This window comes from Phoca vitulina, unplaced genomic scaffold (assembly GCF_004348235.1).
Source record: "Phoca vitulina isolate PV1807 unplaced genomic scaffold, GSC_HSeal_1.0 scaffold23, whole genome shotgun sequence".
Lineage (NCBI taxonomy): Eukaryota > Metazoa > Chordata > Mammalia > Carnivora > Phocidae > Phoca > Phoca vitulina.
In genome coordinates, this window is record NW_022589726.1 from 2,438,423 (window position 1) to 2,457,432 (window position 19,010).

At 37.7% G+C, this 19,010-nt stretch overlaps 1 long non-coding RNA gene across 1 annotated transcript in view; it reads left to right on the plus strand.

Moving 5' to 3' along the window:
• Positions 1-19,010, plus strand: part of LOC116642238 — a 69,206-nt gene that overhangs the window by 37,518 nt on the left and 12,678 nt on the right. The window contains exons 3-4 of the long non-coding RNA XR_004301326.1: positions 1,058-1,291; positions 15,802-15,870. This is a non-coding gene — a long non-coding RNA (uncharacterized LOC116642238). The remainder of the gene's footprint in view (positions 1-1,057; positions 1,292-15,801; positions 15,871-19,010) is intronic.

The window sequence follows — 19,010 nt, forward strand, 5'->3', positions numbered from 1 at the left end:
TATCTTTTTATATTTTTAAAATGCTGTATAATGGGATGTGGGTGGCTCAGTTAAGTTAACTTAACTCAGTCAGTTAAGCACCTGCTTTCAGCTCAGGTCCCGCATCGCCTGCTTCTCTGCCTGCCGCTCCCCCTGCTTGTGTGCTCTCTCTCTGACAAATAAATAGTCTTTCTTAAAATAAATAAAAAAATAAATAAAATGCTGCATAATGCTATAACCTATTCCAGAGATTAATAAACACAATATGGTGTTCACTTCTAAATGCGTAAGACTTTTCTCTATACACTGAATCTCTGATTCAGCACTTTGATAAGCTCTTTGCAATTTTACCACCTAGTGGCCAATTTATTTTGCTTTAATAAGACACATTACCAAAATACTGTACATCCCATAGTCATTGATAGTCTCTTGTTCACTGTGTTAAATAGTGATATATACTTTCAATTTATCTATGGTAAATGTTAGAATATGACAGCTGTATTTGTTTTTCACAATGTAAAGTGAATGATAATATCTCACAAGCTGATTTATTTGCTTCTTCCCTATCCACAATGATCTCACTGTGCTACTTCAGCTTAAAAATATGAATATCGAGGAACCAGCTGCTTTAACATTAGAGAACAGTTCTTTCCCATGAACCAACAATTTTACTTAAAAGAGGAAAGAAACAGAAAATAAAGGAGCATTTCTCAGGGCCACCTAAACCAAACAAACACCAAATCAAAAAAAAAAAAAAAAAAAAAAAAACCTAAGTCTTGACAACACTGCAAGATTTCTTTTGTTAAGGTACAAGATATAAAAATTCCCAGGAAAATAACAAAACCAGGCAAACCATGAATTTTCATAATTAGAGTTGTCATTATTATTACATTGTTGACACAAAAATGCTTCATCCACATTACCAATTAAACCTGCCATAAAACTCATAGAAAGCAAATGCTATAAATTGAAACTAAAATGTTGTGGATGATGTGTAAACAAACTATTTTTTTTCATTTTGTTTTGTTTTATGGGTTTTTCACTTTAAAGGAATCTAACAGTTTTTATCTCCTTTTAGAAAAGCACGCATGCAGAGACTGCAGCAGTGACTTATACTGTGACATAATATGTTTTTGACACAAAAAGTACTTGTCACAAATGCGGGATACAAAAACAACTCTCCTAAGTGTTTTAAAGGGAGCCAGGAAAACCTAGCTTTTATCAGTCAATAATACATCTGACATAAATAATGATTGAAAACTGACAGCTACAAGATGTGACTGAGGTGCTTCAAATCCCTGAAAATGAAAAGGTAAGAAATACCAATTTTGCATTTCACCGTAATTTTGCTGTAATGCAATTGAACTACTCATTGCAGCGAGTATTGTAATAATTGTATTAGTAATTGGTGAGTCGTATCATGAATAACATCTTTAATTGAATACTTGTTCTCATAGGATACCTATAGCTGTGCCTCAAAATTGAGTTCGATTTGGCACCATAGAAAAATAGATTTAATCTTTCATCTTCCACCTGTCTCTTATGAGTAATTTTATTTGTAAAAATACACAGAAAGAAAAGAAAAATCAGGAGGTTAAGTAATGATGTAGAGTTTTAACTGGTCATGGTCCTCAAAAAACAGTGAAGATTAATTGGGAAGATGTCTCTGAAACTTCTGAAACCCTACAAAACTGCAGTACACTTTTGTAAAACCAAAGAGAAATGTCAGTTCTAAATGGCTTCAGGAAAATCATGCCATCACAAAATATATTCCTCAAAAGACTCATACGCTGCTTAGGGACTTCAAAACTTCCCATTTGTACACATTGACTGCTTGATTCTGGCGTAAACTCTGGGCTTTCACACTCCAGGCTCATTTTTACAGGACAAAATAGAGGTAAGAATCAGTAGAGATGGCTGCTCTGCCCGCTCAGCTCCCCAAAATGCCAAGACTTTCTCAGTTCCATTATCATAAGGCTATCATTTTATACTAAGATTTTATCTTCATTTTAGAAAGAGACTAAATATATCCAAGTCTTCCTGGTTCAGGCTATATTGTGGTACCATGAAGCACAAGCTCAAATACCCATGCTTTGTTGTACACTCACGTGAACACCTTTGCTTACAAAGGACGTCGCCCTCCATGACAAAGACTGGCTAGATGCTCTCACCAAGTCCATTATCCTTCTTTCTGAGTTCACAATTCTATTTTATCTCCAGCCTTTCTTGGAGTTAGGAGCTGCCGTGTGACTAAATTCTAGCCAAAAGAATGTGAAGAAGTAATGAATGCAACTTCCAGATTTGGTCCCTAACAAGCTGTCGTGCCCAATCCACCATTCTTCTTCTGTGTCTGCTGGCTGAACAAAGAGGTCTCCAAGATCATAGAGGAACAGAGAGGCAGCATGCTAGGTTAGAACCTAGTTGATCCCATAAATGAACAAGTGAAACACAGCCCAAATGCCATGTGCATGAGAAATAAATATTACTATGTTAAACAATTGACATTTGGGGACTTATCTCATTTAGTAGTTAAAGTAATCTCAACTAATACACACCCCTACTCCTAAACCTGGTTGGGTGGTAACCAGGGTAGGGAGAGATAATTTAGATTGCTATTCAGAAAACATTCACTCCCCACTTCCTCCTGCTGTGGGAAGGGTATACTTGTTGCCATACTGATGTTGCATTCCGGCCAATGGCATGTTAGCAGATGTGATGTGAGTAGAGGCCTTAAATATGCTTGTGTAGTTTGGGACTTGGCTGCAGCACCCTACTGGACCATCTGAGAAGAACATGCCCTGGATAGCTGCGGCCCTTCAGCCCAAGGCCCACAGCCTGAACCCAACCCACAGCCTGGGGCAAAGGCCATTTGACCCACAGTTGGAAGTGGAGTCATCCAGCTGAGCCCTTGGTAGATCAGACAAACCACAGGTGGTTAACCTAAAGATCTGTGGGCAAGAAAAGCATATGCTCGTAAGCCGCTGAGTAAGCAATAGTTGATGATATAGACTGGCAGCCTTAGTGTAGTGTGGTTAAGGGTGTGGACTATTAGGCCAAATTCTTTATGTCAAGGGGTGCCTGGGTGACTCAGTCCGTTAAGCATCTGACTCTTGATGTTGGCTCAGGTCATGATCTCAGGGTCATGAGATTGAGACACGTATCGGGCTCCATGATGGGCATGGAGTCTGCTTAAAATTCTACATCCCTCTGGGGCGCTTAGGTGGCTCAGTCGGTTAAGCTGCTGCCTTCAGCCCAGGTCACAATCCCAGGGTCCTGGGACAAAGCCCCACATCGGGCTCCTTGCTCAGCGGGAGCCTGCTTCTCCCTCTCCCTCTGCTGCTCCCCCTGCTTGTGTGCTCTCTCTCTCTCCCTCTCCGTCAAATAAATAAATAAAATCTTAAAAAAAAAAAAAGATTCTATCTCCCTCTCCCTCTGCCCCACCCCCCACTCGTGTTCTCGCTCTCTCTCCCTCAAAAAAGAAAAACGTTTTCAAATTCTTTATGTCAAACCTATATAATTTATTAGCTATATTTCCTTGTGAAAGTTATTTAAACTATGCCTTGGTTTTCTCATTCATGAAATGGGATAATAGTACCCATCTCATAATAGTACTTAGTAATAATAATAATAGTACCCATTTCTCATTCAGTTAATGTTTATAAAGTGCTACAGTGCCTGGCACATAGTAGCCATTGCCATAGTGTACGTGAGACAAACAAAATAAACCTCATTAACCCATAAATGTATCAGCAAAATAACCCTATCAAGAACATGACGATTTCTATATTGGTTGCTGCTACCAGAGGATGCTTGAATTCTCCAGAGAGATTCTTCTCTGTAATCAGGAGTCTGTGTTACATAATGTTAAGAGTTCCATCTGTTGAGACTTCCTTCTGATGAGTCAAACAGCCCGGATTTAAATTCTTGTTCAACAATCTAAGACCTTGTTCCCAATCCAATTCCCTCATCAGTAACTGGAGACTGTCACAGTATTTAGCTCTGCAGAGTTACCACTATTATAGTAGGGGCTCTATAGAGAACATTGTAACACAATAAACAATGCATTATAATTGCTTAACAAATGCTAGCTACTTTTAATTTAGGCAAACAATTTTAGGAACTACAAGGTCACTTTTAGCTTGTTAAGAAATGGATTGTAACTTAAAAGTATTTTTTACCACAATTCACCAAAAGGTAACCTCTAATCTACTTGAGGCCAAGTTGATTTTTGTTAAAGAACACCTAAAACCAACAAAAATAAAAGTAGCATTTCTCTCCTGTACTAACACAAATCTCTTTAGTGTTTATCTTCATTTTGTTTGGATATATCAGTCTAATACAAATCATGAAAATCATAAAAATGATTCCTATTATTATGTCTGTGTTCTCTTCTCTTTATTTTTATGTAAATAATGCTGTCTCTACCTTCTATTTACTAACAATATTTCTGGTATTAATCAAAAAGTGCCCTCGGATCACATTCAATTCAACAGCAATTTAATTTAAAAGGTAAGAGATGTGGATTATGTGCAATGCTAAGCCACAATGTGTGTTACCTTTTACATGAAAATAACCTTAATTTCCCTGCTTGACTGAGAAAAGAAATAAAAAGAATGATTGCTATAAATCAGGAAAAATTCATAACTTGCTGGAGGTCTAGCAGCTGTTGATTTAAGGTTTGCATCTTTGATAACACGATGTTGCTGAAAAGATATCTTCTTGACAAAGCGGTGAACATAAAAATTACATGGCTTTATTCAACATTTAAATATTTTCTCTGTATCACTTACAGAAAAAAAATTTTCTTTTATTCACTTATACCAAAATGTGTTTGAAGCATACTGCATCTCATCAGCAAGCTTTACAATAAAATTCAGTGTTTTCTGTTTCCGTAGGTATACAGTAGACTTGTCATACCACAAGTAAAAATAACTTAAATTATCCTCACTTTAGAGAAATGGTCTACTATTATTATATACAAGTAGTTCCTGCCATTGGTAATACAAACACAGAATTGTGCATACGCTCGGGATATTATTCATCTCTTTTATTATCAGCTAGAAGTAGGTGATTGAAAAATTAGGTGACAAAACAAAACAAGTATTGCATTGACTGGGAAGAAATATCTGCAAAGTGGAATCTTGAAAATGCATGAAAGAGAATAACTTGGCCAAGCACTTAGAAACAATAGCAGTGTTTTTATTTATCTAAAGGCTGCTGTGTTATGGTACATGTCCTTGCACTGTTGACTCACAGATGATGCAATTTTATGCTGAGGTTTTGTGTTTCTTATATATCAGTGAAATGCACGGAGATCATCAAGGAAGAACCAAGAATGACACTAAGATTGACCTTGTCTCCTCACTCTTTGACAAAACTCAGTGTGCTTTCGTTCTTGTATGAATTGCACTTATCTTAGAAAGTCAGATTTGCTTCTTATTATTAAATACGTTGTTCTTTTACCTAAGACTGTCTCCCAATGTCATTGTAATGCCATTGTAATGCCATAGGTATTCCAGCACTCCAGCCATCAGAGTCACTTTATTTGTTGAATATTCAGATAGAATGATTTGATTGCCCCTGCCACATACCTCAGGAAAGCCAACCCTCTTTTGGCCCCCTGAGAACTGGAGCGGAGTTGCCTACAGTTCTTCTGGATTACCTGTCACTCTTCAGTTTTACTCTGAATTCTTACTCTTGCCTATTTCTTGATCCCTATCCATGGTTTCTCTTCCTAGTGGTACCATTTTCTCGCTGTACCCTTTAATCCCCAATTGGACATTATTCCCAGTTCATTGTCCAAAGCACCATTACCCAAGGTTGTGTGTCCAGCAGGGTATTACTGGAGGTTTCAGGAGAACAGAAAGCAGCTTTCGGTTGCATGTTGAACATCACTGCCCATTCATTAATTCATTCATTCAACTAATATTTATTAAGTACATACTATGTACAGGCAGTGTTCAAGATAATGGAGATGCAGCAGTGAACAAAATATTTTCTTAAAATACTGCTTTTAGAGAGCTTAATAAACAATAAACAGTAAAATGAACAAAATAATAAACTGTAATAACAACAAACAATAAAATGTATGTGAGTATAGAGTCGTGTGATCAAGAAGAATAAACCAGGGAAGGTAGAGGGACTGTTGAGAAGGGTGCAACTTTATGTAAAGTGGTCGGGGAAAGATTTATTCTACCAGTGTTACTTAGGTAAAGATGCGAAGGAAATAAGGGAGGAAGCCATAGAGAGAAGTTTGGAAAGACAGCTTAGGTAAAGGGAATAGCAAATGCAAAGGCCCTGAGACAGAAGCTTGCGTAGTATGTTAGAATAATAGCAAAGAGGATACTGGGGCTAAGTTCTGAAATTTTTTACTATCTAGACTCTTCTCATTTCAGAGTCCTGTATTAACTATATTTCTTTATTTTCTATATTCTTGAAGCTCTGGTATCTGGGCCCTCACATCCGGGGAGAGATTGCCCCTCCAGGGCCAGCCAATTCTTAGAGATAGTGAATTACTGTCCAGGAGGAACATCTCTCATTAGCCAATCCAGAACCCAAACTCAGAACTGTCTCTGCTGTCTTGCTTTTACACACCAGGAGGCAATATTCCTCTGCCCTAATCATCTAGGGCCAGGTACTAGACAACTAGAGACCAGCCCCAGAGCCCAGAGTCTCCCAAATTATTCATACTAATCCAAAACCTGTTCAGTTGCTTATCCTGCCTCACTCATTCCTTACTTGGAAACCCACAATAAAGACTTTTGCCCATGCTCTCCCCCTGCTTCTTATTGGTCCTGGTGCTTATTCATGTGGCCTTGCTCAGCATGGCATCCCGTCTCTTCTTGGGAACTGTAACAAACTATCCTTTTAATGGCAATCATCTCCTGATCTGTTGGCCATACCATACATGAATAAAACGAAATCCCAGGTACATTTTAAGATAAGGGCCTACCAGGTAGCCAGTGACAGCTCACAAACTCTTTTTATTCCTCAGTAGAAGAACAGAGGTTCTTTCTTTCCAATACTGGCTCCTACTTAGGCCAGGTCGTGAGGTCTACCTTGACATAACTAACAAATACATTAATTAGCTTACCTACACAAAATAAAGGTCTTCTATGACACTAAAATTCAACTCCACTTCTGATTACATGATCATAAATCCCTGCCATCACTCCATAGCCTCATTCCAATTTCCATACCATTTAACTCTTTAATATAAGGGGTGCATCCCAAGTCAGATGTAATCTACCACCTTAATTTTGAGCAGTGTGTTCACTAAGGAAGTGACCAAATCTAAGCTAAACATATCCTTTTTTTTTTTTAAGATTTTATTTATTTATTTGAGAGAGAGAGTGAGTGAGAGGGAGAGAGAATCTGAAGAGACTCTGTACTGAGCACAGAGCCCGACATGGGGCTCAAACTCACAACCGCAAGATCATGACCTGAGCCAAAACCAAGAATCGGACGCTCAACGGACTGAGCCAACCAGGTGCCCCTAAGCTAAACATATCCTACACACAAGGTGTTGTGGCCCAAGAAAACTTACAGGTTTTTCAGAAGTAACGATCTTCAGACCTTAACAAGTTGGTTTCCCTAGAGACTCTATGTTCGGCACTGTCTGGATTTTAAGAAAACCACCCATCTGGTTTGATAACACAAAAGTGTCTAAGGCAGGAATGGCATCATGGGCCACCCTTAGCTCTAGTTGGGAACATGAGTTGGTTTCCCAGACTGTTGTAAACAACAGAACTCTCTTCATACTTGATGTTCCTCCAAAAGGGAGACTTTCTTTTTTTGGGGGGAGAGGCAGAGGGAGAGGGAGAGAGAATCTTAAGCAGGCTTCACACGAAGTGCAGAGCCCAACTCAGGGCTCAATCTCACGACCCTGAGATCATGACATGAGCCCAAACCAAGAGTTGGACGCTAAACCGATGGAGCCACCCAAGGACCCCAGGAAGGCTTTCCTTGGGCAAGTAAATTTTGTAAATACTGAATAATATATTCCACCTCTACAACCCTGGAAGTTGACTAGTCACATTAGACTGTTGCAACTGTCTGATTTGAGTGGGGGGAAAAAAGTAAAAAATGTTAAAAAGCCATTAAAAACTTGATCTCACAAATTGTGGGCATCTTAATGACTTAGTGAAACATGAAATATTTTGTTTTATTTTACTTTGTGTTTTCACGTTTTTCTTCTTAATTTTCATGTTTGTTCTGGGTTGTCAAATAGACATATACATAATATTTTCATGGACTTTTATTTTTTTTCTCAAAAGACAGTTAAAACTTTTAATCTTCTAAAATGCTGCCTTGTATGTGAATTAATTCTTTGGGAAGAACAGAATTCTAACTTCTAAGTGTTGATAAATGTCCAAATTCCAAAAATGACAATATCATTTCTGTTACTCATTTTCTTTTCACAATTTATGTTAATTCTTAGTCCTAAAATAACCCCAGTGTGTTATTTTTCAATTACATTTCTATAGAGAGATGAAAACAGAATCATGATTCATAGTAACAGTATGTTTGCCTTAAAAAGAATTTTGTGCTACTGGAGAGGAAAGTCTACATATCTGTTTAACACATTACCATATTTTCTGGTTTATAAGCTTTGGCAGTTTATAAAGCACAGCCAACTTTTATAAGCATACGTTGGGGATTGGGGGGAATTTTATAGCAAGGAGAGTAGAAGGAAAATGCATCTCCCTGCCCTGACAAGGTCAGTGGATCTTTCTGCTAGGGTGTTATGAGAGCTTTTGCAATCAGACACTCTAGGGAAAAGCTTAGGGCTCTGAGTGGGGAGCTCTGGAATTTGTTTGAATGTCAGTATACTACAGTGTCATAGGATTTCACCATCTAGTGGAATTTACTGAAAATTATAGCCAGTTACCCTGAATGACACATATTTGGGGTGTGTTGTTAAACAATATACTTCTATATACAGTTTTTATGTGACAGTGTGAATTTCCATATTCTGAATTGGATATGATGTGATTGATAAATTGCAAAACATATTTTGCAAACAGAGATTATCTGTTATAGCAGGATCATGTCTGGGTGCCAACGCATTCATATAAGGAAAAAAAATGAAGCAACTGTTACAACAGCTGCTTTCTTTATCATAATAGGGGTAATAAGGATGATATGAATATATGGAAGCACTGTGCTAATGGTAGGGTTAATGATAATGAGCATACAAAGACTATTATTAATGACTAAAACCTAGATGGGCTCTAAGGCAATATTTATTAAACCTTCTATGGAAAACAGGATTTTATTTTTGCAGTTTTCAGACTCTTTAGGACCTGAGGCCCTTTTTCGCACCGACACAACAGTTTTTGCGAAACAACTTTTGATAACTAAGGTTTTCTAGGAACAAAACTATCAGGTGGTGGTAGACTAGAAGATCCTCTTGCTAGCATGGCTACACACAGAATCTCTGTCATTTCTTATGTTGTAAAAATACCCATTTTTTCCAGATGCCACAAAATGAACATTGAGTTCTAGTATCTGAAAAGTCCATTCCATTCTATAACACATTTTAGCATCTCACCTCTCTGCTCTTTTCATGGTTTTCACTGTCTTTAGGGACCAATTGTTTCTCCAGTGCCCATTCTGGAGCTTTTCATTTCCCTCTTTCTCAACTCATAGATGGCTGCTAAATCTGATCTCTCTTTTTTTATTTATGAGTTTATTTTAGGCAATGTGTCATTGTAACTAGTTAAGCTAATTTTAATTACAATTTTAAGTAAGCTTTCAAAAGGCATAAAACAAATGATTTAGTGAAGTCCAGATATATTATATCTACTGAGTTCCCTTCATCCACTTTGTAATTTGATCAAAGGGATGAAATTGAATATGTCTGCTATAATGGGTTCTGTATAAGCCCATGCTGTTTGTCTCCCAGGCTTCCACTACTCTCTTCATACATATATAATACTTTTTTTCTTAATATCCACTCTGTTATTCTACTAAGAATTTAAGATAGTAATAGCCAGAAGGCTTCCTTCTTTCTCTTTCTTTCTGAAGTATTTTTAACTTGCTTATTGTTCCTATTGTTTTTGAAATGCTTTGGTTGCCCCGATCCCAAGAAATATTTCCCAATGGAAACATAAACACAGTGGGTAATTTTCCTGGCAAGTAAGGGTGCTTTATTTAAACCAACTGTGCTTAATTGCTGTGTTCCATGTGTTCATTTTTAGCCTATTGAGTTCAAATAGCTTATTGATGCTACCATTAATCTTAGGCACCAAGCTCATCCTTTCAGCTAATTATTCCCTGATAGAATCATAAGAAAAATCTGTAGTTTCTGAATCATGTGCCAATTCAATCAGAGGTTATGTTTGTCATCCATTTTAGAGTACTTTTAAATAGCTTATACCAACTCCACAACATATTCAATTATGTCAGCCTCAGCATATTTAAATGATAATTCTATTTGTCACTTGGGTACATTCTTTACAACAGTAAGTCAAACAATTACTACTTGGTCCCTGGAAATTCACAAATCAGCAATGAGGTTTATAGTCTATTTATTTTACATGATAAGTTAAAGATTGTAACTTGAATTTCTACTAATTAGAAGTAGTTTCTATTTTATTAATACAATGTTTATTAACATAACTGTCAGTTCAAATACACAGCAGTTAAAAATCAGTTGGACCTATTTTAAAGAGTTTCCACAAAATAAAAAGACTGTTTCTACAATTTTGTATGTACAGGAGTTTAAAGAAAATAAAGTTCTGTTATTCCGCCTCTGAACAGCGAGGAATAATACTAATCCCTTTAGAAACTCTCTGCAGTGAAAAAGGGTAAGGTGTGTGTGCTAATATAACCAAAGTGCAAGAAAATGTCACCTTTGCTTATTATGTCAAATCAAGTCTACCTCTGGACCCCCAATTGCTATGGTCAGCAATGTCAGTCATTTTAAATGGCTCCCTTCCCTCCCTTAGGAGGATTGCAGAATCCCGAGCTCCCCTGAGCTTACAGAATCCCAAGGAAATAGAGGAGGAGAGATTTTGGTCACAGTTGAGATGTTCATCATGCTCATCCACGTGCAAAGGTGGACCACTCTACAGGTAGTATCCATGCCATCACTGCCCACTTCAGCTGTGGTCCCCCATATGACCATCCCTAGTGCACAGCCCTCCCTGACACCCATACAGATGTCATTTATGAGTTATGGCACCTCCTAGGCTCTGCTTTCTGGTGAGACCTGGTGTCTACCACCCAAAAGGGCAGTCAGCCTTTGGCCTCTTCTCTGAGGAATTCTCCTGCCTTCTGAAAGGCTAAGCTTTCATTTCTCTGCCCCTCCCCAAACAAAACAATACAAAACAGCAGAATACAGAACACAATACAGAATACAACACAGAGCAACAACAACAGCAACAACAACAACCCAGCCTTTCTTTCTCTGATCCCTTTTTTTGTGGCACAACATGAAGTACTGGACAATCAGACAGCCAACCTCCAAACCCAAAGACCACAAAAGAAACTATTCATGTTCCTGATCTCTCTAGGGAGACAATAACCTACCTCCCAGCTACCGAGGAGGAATGGCATGCTTCTTATAAACAGAAGAAGCAATACAGTTGTGTTTTCAAATATCACCACATTAAGTGCTTAACCACTTACCTTTCATACAAGGAAAGCAACACAACATTTTTTTCAAACCAGGAAGAAAATCTTTTGAATGAATTTCAATGCCTATATTTGAAGCTAATTTATACTTCATCCCATCACCCATTTCTGTTTCCCAGCTTTCTTCTATCTCTTCGCTGGCTCTTCCCTAATTCCCAAGACAGTTGGAGACAAATTAACACTATGCAGAAAGCAGTTGGCATCAGGCTTTTAATAAACAAAATGTTATTATACATAATAATAATAAATATTATTTAAGCAATTCACTTGGTTAGAAGGTATGATGCTTATGAGGCTAAAGTTGCACATTCATTCCTACCTGAGCCAATTAACTTCATAGAGAGAAAATTCTTTCTACAACAAGACTGCATCCCTAAGAACAGCCAGCAGAGTAATTCAGCATGATAACTACAAAAGATTTCAGAGAACATTTCCTGACAGTTGGTCAATTGCATCATTTTAGTATATGACAGACAGCATACTATTATATTATTATTCACTAGGAAGAGGTGTATTTCTCTGCAGAACATCTTGCAGAATCAGGACTTACCAATGCTTCAAGAATAGGAAAGTTGACTTAAGCTCAGTGCGAATTATTAATTTCAGAGTAAACCTAAAATTACTTATACTCAATGTTAATAAATAAACTAGTTAGAATAAACATTTAATTTAAATGATGAAATGTTGAGTTGCTAATAAGGATTTTAAAAAGAAGAGGGAGGAAGATGATTAAAATGTAACCATGATATGCAGTTGCATTAGTGGAGAGATATGACTAATAATCACACCATTGAGATTCTTTATAACCCACTTTAATATTTTAAGGTGGCTTATAGGATACATACGCTGCAAAAGTTCCAAGCAAAAATAATATTTTGCATTACCAAAGTCCAATCGGTGATGTGAGCAAATTGGTATGGAATATGAGATGATACTGAGATATTGAAAGATCAATCTGAGCAGCTGTCCTTCCCATGGTACCATGCCCCTTATCCCTGGGCTCTACATCCTATGGTGCTTTCTTGGGTAGATATCACCTACAAAGACCCCAGGTTTTTTAATCCCTTTCTCTCCTCATAGGTCCTGGGCCACCACAGGAACCCTTATTTGCAACCACAGTTATGAACAGTATATAGTTTTATATATTGATGCAAGGGTTTGGTGCAAGGAAGAGGAGATTAGGGCATGTGTTCAGTCTGCAAACTTAAAACTGGAAGTTTTGAGTTATTTTGTCCCAACGGAAAAAAATATTAAAAAAAAAAATAAACCCATGAAATGACAAAAGCAAAAGGGGAAAGAAAGCAGAAAATAAAATAGAAATCAAGAATGAAGCTAGTATATACAAGGTATTCTATGCCATTCTGCCAACTCACTGGATACAAGACAGAAAGCTAAGCTTTCATTTGCCTGACACAAAGAAACATGGTTAGATACATGACTCAAAGTGAATAGTACTCAGGAGAAGCTGGAGTATCCCAATATTGGATCAGAAATAAATATATCCCGTTAATTTGCACAGAAGACCCTTTGTGATATAAATAACATCCCCAATACAACATTTGTAGAAAATGCAGTGTTGAGTTTCAGGGTAGACCAGTGACATCATGTTAAAGCTTAATGTGGCAAAAAAACAAACAAACAAAAAAAAAAAACAGTCCATAACTGGGATGCACCAATGAGATGGTCTGGTTTAATGTTGTAAAAGAAATATTTTTAAACCTTGTTCCACAAGGGAGGAACTATCCCTTAGGGAGCATTTTGGAAATTTGAGAGGTTTTGGTTTTGGTTTTGTAATTACTGTGTTTGTGGGGCACTACAGGCATTTGATGGGAAAGAGGCAGGGGTGCCAGACATGCTTAATGCCCAGGCGAATCCCACCCAATGAAGATTTGTTTTACACCTTCATATCTTTCACATGTCTTGCCAGACATTAAACTACTGAATATATGCTTGCCCATGTGGTGGTATTTCAAGTCCGGAAGTATGTTTTCTGTGTTATTTGATCATTTGCTAATTCTTAATTTTCTCCATTTTGACAGTTTGTAATTTGCCATGGCATTGTTATCCCTGCCTTGGCTAAGGTTCTTTCCTTTTTTCCTTATCATTTACATATAAGCCAGGTTATTATTACTTATCATTCCATTAGTTTTAATTAGGGTCCACCTGCTCTCTGCCCTTTAATTTTCTTTCCTATATACAGATTGACTTCTGGCTCCTTTATCTTAAATTCAAGTATTCACCATAAGTAAATGCAAGCATCGGACTACTTCATTATGTTTTCCAGTACAATCATGCCTGAGCACTTACATATTAATATATATTATCTATTATTTTATTATAAATTACATCCTTTTTCTTTTTCCTTTATTTTATAGTGTTAAATTGTTCTTCTTCTTCTTGAATTATGTTCTTTAAAGGTTAAAATATTTTCTTTTATGATATTTTATTATCTCTGAATTTTATTTCATGATTTAAAAAAAAGAGGATATACAAAGTATTTATTACCAAAGGAGCTTTGAGTATGATAGAGATGAAAGCCACTTGTAAGGGAAGTGCCTGCAAAGAAAATAGACTACCATCTCAATTCTTGATTGGATATCCACTGATGTAGCATATGAGGTTGCCTAGGTGGACACGGGGAAGGAATTGGAGTAAAATTAAAGTAAATAGTGTGAAATTGGGGAGAGGGGTTAGTGGGCTAGCCTGCACACTTCCATTTGAAGTGGCAAGGATTTAAGAATCATTGAGCTTGGGGGGGAGGGAACACCACAGAAGATAACCAATGGGATATCTGACAGACAAAGGAGCCCAAGCCAAGCAATGGAAGGTTATAGGGTGCACCATTGGGATCCAAAGCTGATGGGACTTGGGAGAAGTCTTGCAGGAGCCCATCTCCCCTGTCAGGGATGATGCAGTAGAGACTATCCCATGGGGCCCCTGAAGAACAAACACATACATCCTATAGGGAAGCCAGGATTTGGGTGCCTGTTATACAGAAGTCATCAGCTATGAAAGGATCATAGTAGTACTATTGAGTAGTGCTATTTAATATCTTCTCTCATTTTTCTTGCCAGACCTCAACACCCTAAAGGATACACAGTGGCCCCAAAAAAGAGGGGAAAGCAAGGGATAGGTTCCCCCCATTCCCTAGCAAGCCTCCCTCCCTGGTCAAGGGTGAGTTAGAAGATGGGTAGTGCTTTGAGCTAGATGTGAGATAGAACCTTTAAACTGAACTTTGTAAACCTGCAAAGGACTAGAAAACAATGAAACTTGTCCAATCGTAGGTAAGGGGTGAAAAAGGCCATTCAACTGAGGATGTTTGAACTCAATTATTGGAGAAAAAGTAAAATATTTTATATCTATATTACACTGAGTTCATATGACTGAATATGCAGACTAAAAAGACAGACAGATAGATATTAAACTAATACATCTATAATTTGAGGCTAAAAATGATTCATCCTTTGAGAAAAAAAAAGTTGAACAATTTTTTATCTAGTCCAACTAAACAGACTATAACCTAGATTAATACAGACAAGGATCAGAGCCCAACATTTCAAGTTGTCCTTGAACAGTTTTCGGAAAAGATGCTCCTCTCTGCCTGCTTTAACTTCTTTGAGCATTTAAGTCAACTGTGAATAAGCTTTACCAGCTAGAGTATCCCAGTTTCCACAAAATTCAGAGTTGTTAAACTTGGGCTGCAAAACCAGGAAAAATAAACCTCCAGATGTCCTCTGAATGCTGAGTTTCCATGACATCATCACCAAATTCAGGAGACTATATTGTATAATCTGGCCTCTTTTGTGATTTTACAGCTAAACTCAGATCCTCCCACGTGGATTAATTATATTTGAAATTGTTAATGCCACAAAAGAAGATTATAAGAATAATTCAAGAGTACCTGGGTGGCTCAGTCAGTTAAGCATCTGACTCTTGATTTCGGCTCAGGTCATGATCTCAAGGTGGTGAGTTTGAAGCCCGTGTCAGCCTCCATGCTCAGTGGGGAGTCTGCTTGAGATTCTCTCTCCCTCTCCCTCTGCCCCTTCCCTCTGTGATCATGCTCTCTCTCTCTCTCTCTCTCTCTCTCCCTCTAAAATAAATAAATAAATAAATCTTAAAAAAAGAAAAAGAATATTTCAATTTGATGAGATCCTACATTGCTTCTACCAATTTGTTTCTCAGGTCGCTACACTGACTTGGTGAGGAGTTTGAGGCAGTCCAGAAACCCCTGTCATCCAAGACCCGTCGAAGGTGAGTTGCCCTTCACTGTGTGGACAGAACTTGTTGTAGGTTATCAGCAGCCTCTTGAAGGAAAGAAGCTTTCCAATTGGCACCTGAGGCAGAATCTGTTTTTATTGGTCAGAAAGCAACAATTTCTCTTCTGTGGCTGTCCCTCCCACCAAAAACTCAAGTATCCTTGCTACTTCTATGTCAGCTTTTTAGCAGGAAGATGACATGACCAAAGCAAACTTCAAGAAGAATAACCTGATGACAACTCTCAGGGTGGAAAAGAGGAGAATCTGGAGGCTGCAGAGACCTTTAAGAGGCTTGCTAAAAGATGCCATCCAAGTCATGCAAAACTTCCACTCTGAAGCCTCTGGCCACATTTTGCACTCTCCCCACCACACACCCTTTTCCTAGCTACCCTAAACTGATCTGCAGACATGTGGTGCCCTTTGAAACGCCCATGCCTTTTTACGTGCCATTTATTATCTATGCCTGGAAGGCCCACTCCATACTTCTCTTTTTCTTTGCGAATCTCAACCTATTCTAGGGTTGGTTAGTTATTTCTTCATCTCTGCAAATGGCGCTTATCCCATACCCTGTTGAGGGTAGATAACCATGTTATATTTTAATTAAATGTTTAAAGTCATTCTTGCCCACAAGTTATTTATGAGTAAGGTCTATGCACTCTTTATCTTTATTTCCCCAGCATCAAACACAACATCTCAACAGGTTGCCAGTGAAAAAATGCACAAAATCAACACCAAGATGAACAAAAGGACCATAGACTATCAGTAAAGACCTGAGACTGAATGCCATGAATTTGTAGTGCACAAAAACAGTTTTGTGATTTCCTCTAGCAATGCTCAGTGTCCCAGTAGCAGAAGGTCATAAATATCTTTTGATTTTGTTTATACAGGTGCTATTCCCTCCTGCTAGCAATAGGCCTATCATGTGGACCTCAGTGCTGGGCATGTGACCCAAGCTGGGTTGATCAGAGTACCTTGCTCACAGTCACAGTAATTGGTTCAAGGGTGGGCAAGGCACATAACCCAAGCTGAGCCAATTGGGATCCTTCTCTGAAAATGACTTTCACTGTAGCTGATGAGAATGATTCTTACCCCTTGATGGCCAGGTTAAAAAATGTGAGTCATTACAATGTGAGCTTCATGAGAATATGGGCATTTAATGTCTTTTTTATAGCTGGACAGTAATAGGTACAAAATAAATATTCAAAAAATGTACGTTGGATGAATGACTCCAGAGCACCCAACAGCTGTATTTTCAGACATAGTTGGAGTTTGGGCTACTGGCAAGTAAAAGTCCTAATAGAGAAATCAGATTAGGAGCTTTATTACATTAGTATGGTCTTTACCAAAACGTGCCCTCTCCCTTCCCCCAAAGAACCTCCATTTATTATTATTATCTATTATTATCATCACATTTGAATAAGAAGAAACTAGGAAAGAGTAATCTTGGAACAAAAGATCATTATATTTAATTCATTTGACTTTATGAAGAATTAACTTCATTATCACTGATTCTCTTATTTCTCTGCCATCTGGGAAACTTAGGTCAGACTTGAACCAATTCATGGAACTGGGGCACTAGGGAGTGTGTAGGTTGAATAGGGGGGTCTCAAAAAGATATGTCCAAGTCCTAGCCCCTAGTACCTGTGACTGTGACCTTATTTGGGAAAAAGTCTTTGCAGATATAATTACATTATGGGTTTCAGGATGAGGTCATCCTAGACCCTAAATCCAATGATGAGAGTCCTTATAAGAAAAATGCAGAGGGGGATTTGAGAACCCACAGACACAAATGGAAAAGCCATGTGAAATCAGAGCCAGAGATCAGAGTTATGCAGCTGTAAACCAAGAAACACCAAGGATTGCCAGCAGGCACCAGAAGCTAGGAGAGAAGCATGGAATTGGTTCTCTCTGAGAGCCTCCAGAAGGAACAAATCCTGCTGCCACCTCAATTTCAGACTTCTGGCTTCCAGAACTGTGAGAGAATAAATCTCTGTTATCTTGAACCACCCAGTTAGTGGTAATTTGTTACAGCAGCCCTAGGAAGCTAATACAGGGAGCTATTCGATTAGAGATTGACAAACAATGCATTATGAGAATGTAAGAAAAAGGAGTAATCTGTAATCTGAGACAGGCCATTATGTTTAGTATTTTATGCTAGAAGAAGAGTATCAAAGTGATAACACTCCCAACTTTGCATTTCCTTTGGCTCAGAACTGATAACTATCTATAGCCATAAAAGCCAAATTTCAATCAAACTTGTTTGACCAAATTTATTACACCTAATCCAGAAACCACAGTGTAAAATTTTCCATTATTTGCTTTTAAAATCTCATTGACATAAAATCATGATCACGTAGAAAGTAACTTCACATTTTTTTTTCCTGTACCTATATTGCCTATAGCTCACCTTGGAATCTTTATTTGAATAGATATGTAATATCATTTCATTACTTATCTATGAAGGAAATTACAAATCAGGGTTACTGATGTAAGTAGCCTACTTTTTTTGCCATTGCTAAATCATGAACTGAGCTACATCACGACTCATAATCATATACACATTCTTTGTTGTAGACAAAGGAAATTAAAATTTAAAACGGATTTTAAATTTTATTCTAATAATATGCAGAAACAAATGAGGAATGAGTATATCCGATTCTGAGCCTCTGCAAGATTAAGTGCAATAGTTTGTTCTAACATTTTCCCATCAAACATAGTAAAAAAAAGTTGAGTTGCTGTTGTTCTGCAATCTGACATTTAGGCTTATGTTTTTAAAATTTTTATGTTTCTCATGTTTCTGATTCATTATATTGTGCAACGAAAGCATCTCTGTTTCACTTAGCATTCTGTTGAATCTGCAGAGATCTTGGTACTTTAAATGTATATGCACTGTTCTTCCAGCATAAAAATCAGCCATTAAGTTGGAATGATGGAATAGCGATTTCTGGTTTTCATAGGGATTAACAAGGCTTACTTCCTCCTACAGAGATCATCTAACTGACATGTTGTATGTACATTGATGACCAAATAAGAGATTGACAGATGCAAGTAACTCTCATGTCCTGTCAGACATCCATTGGATTTTTCCAAATGCAGTAAATGATCTTTGGCTTTTCAAGTAGCCATCGAAGAATG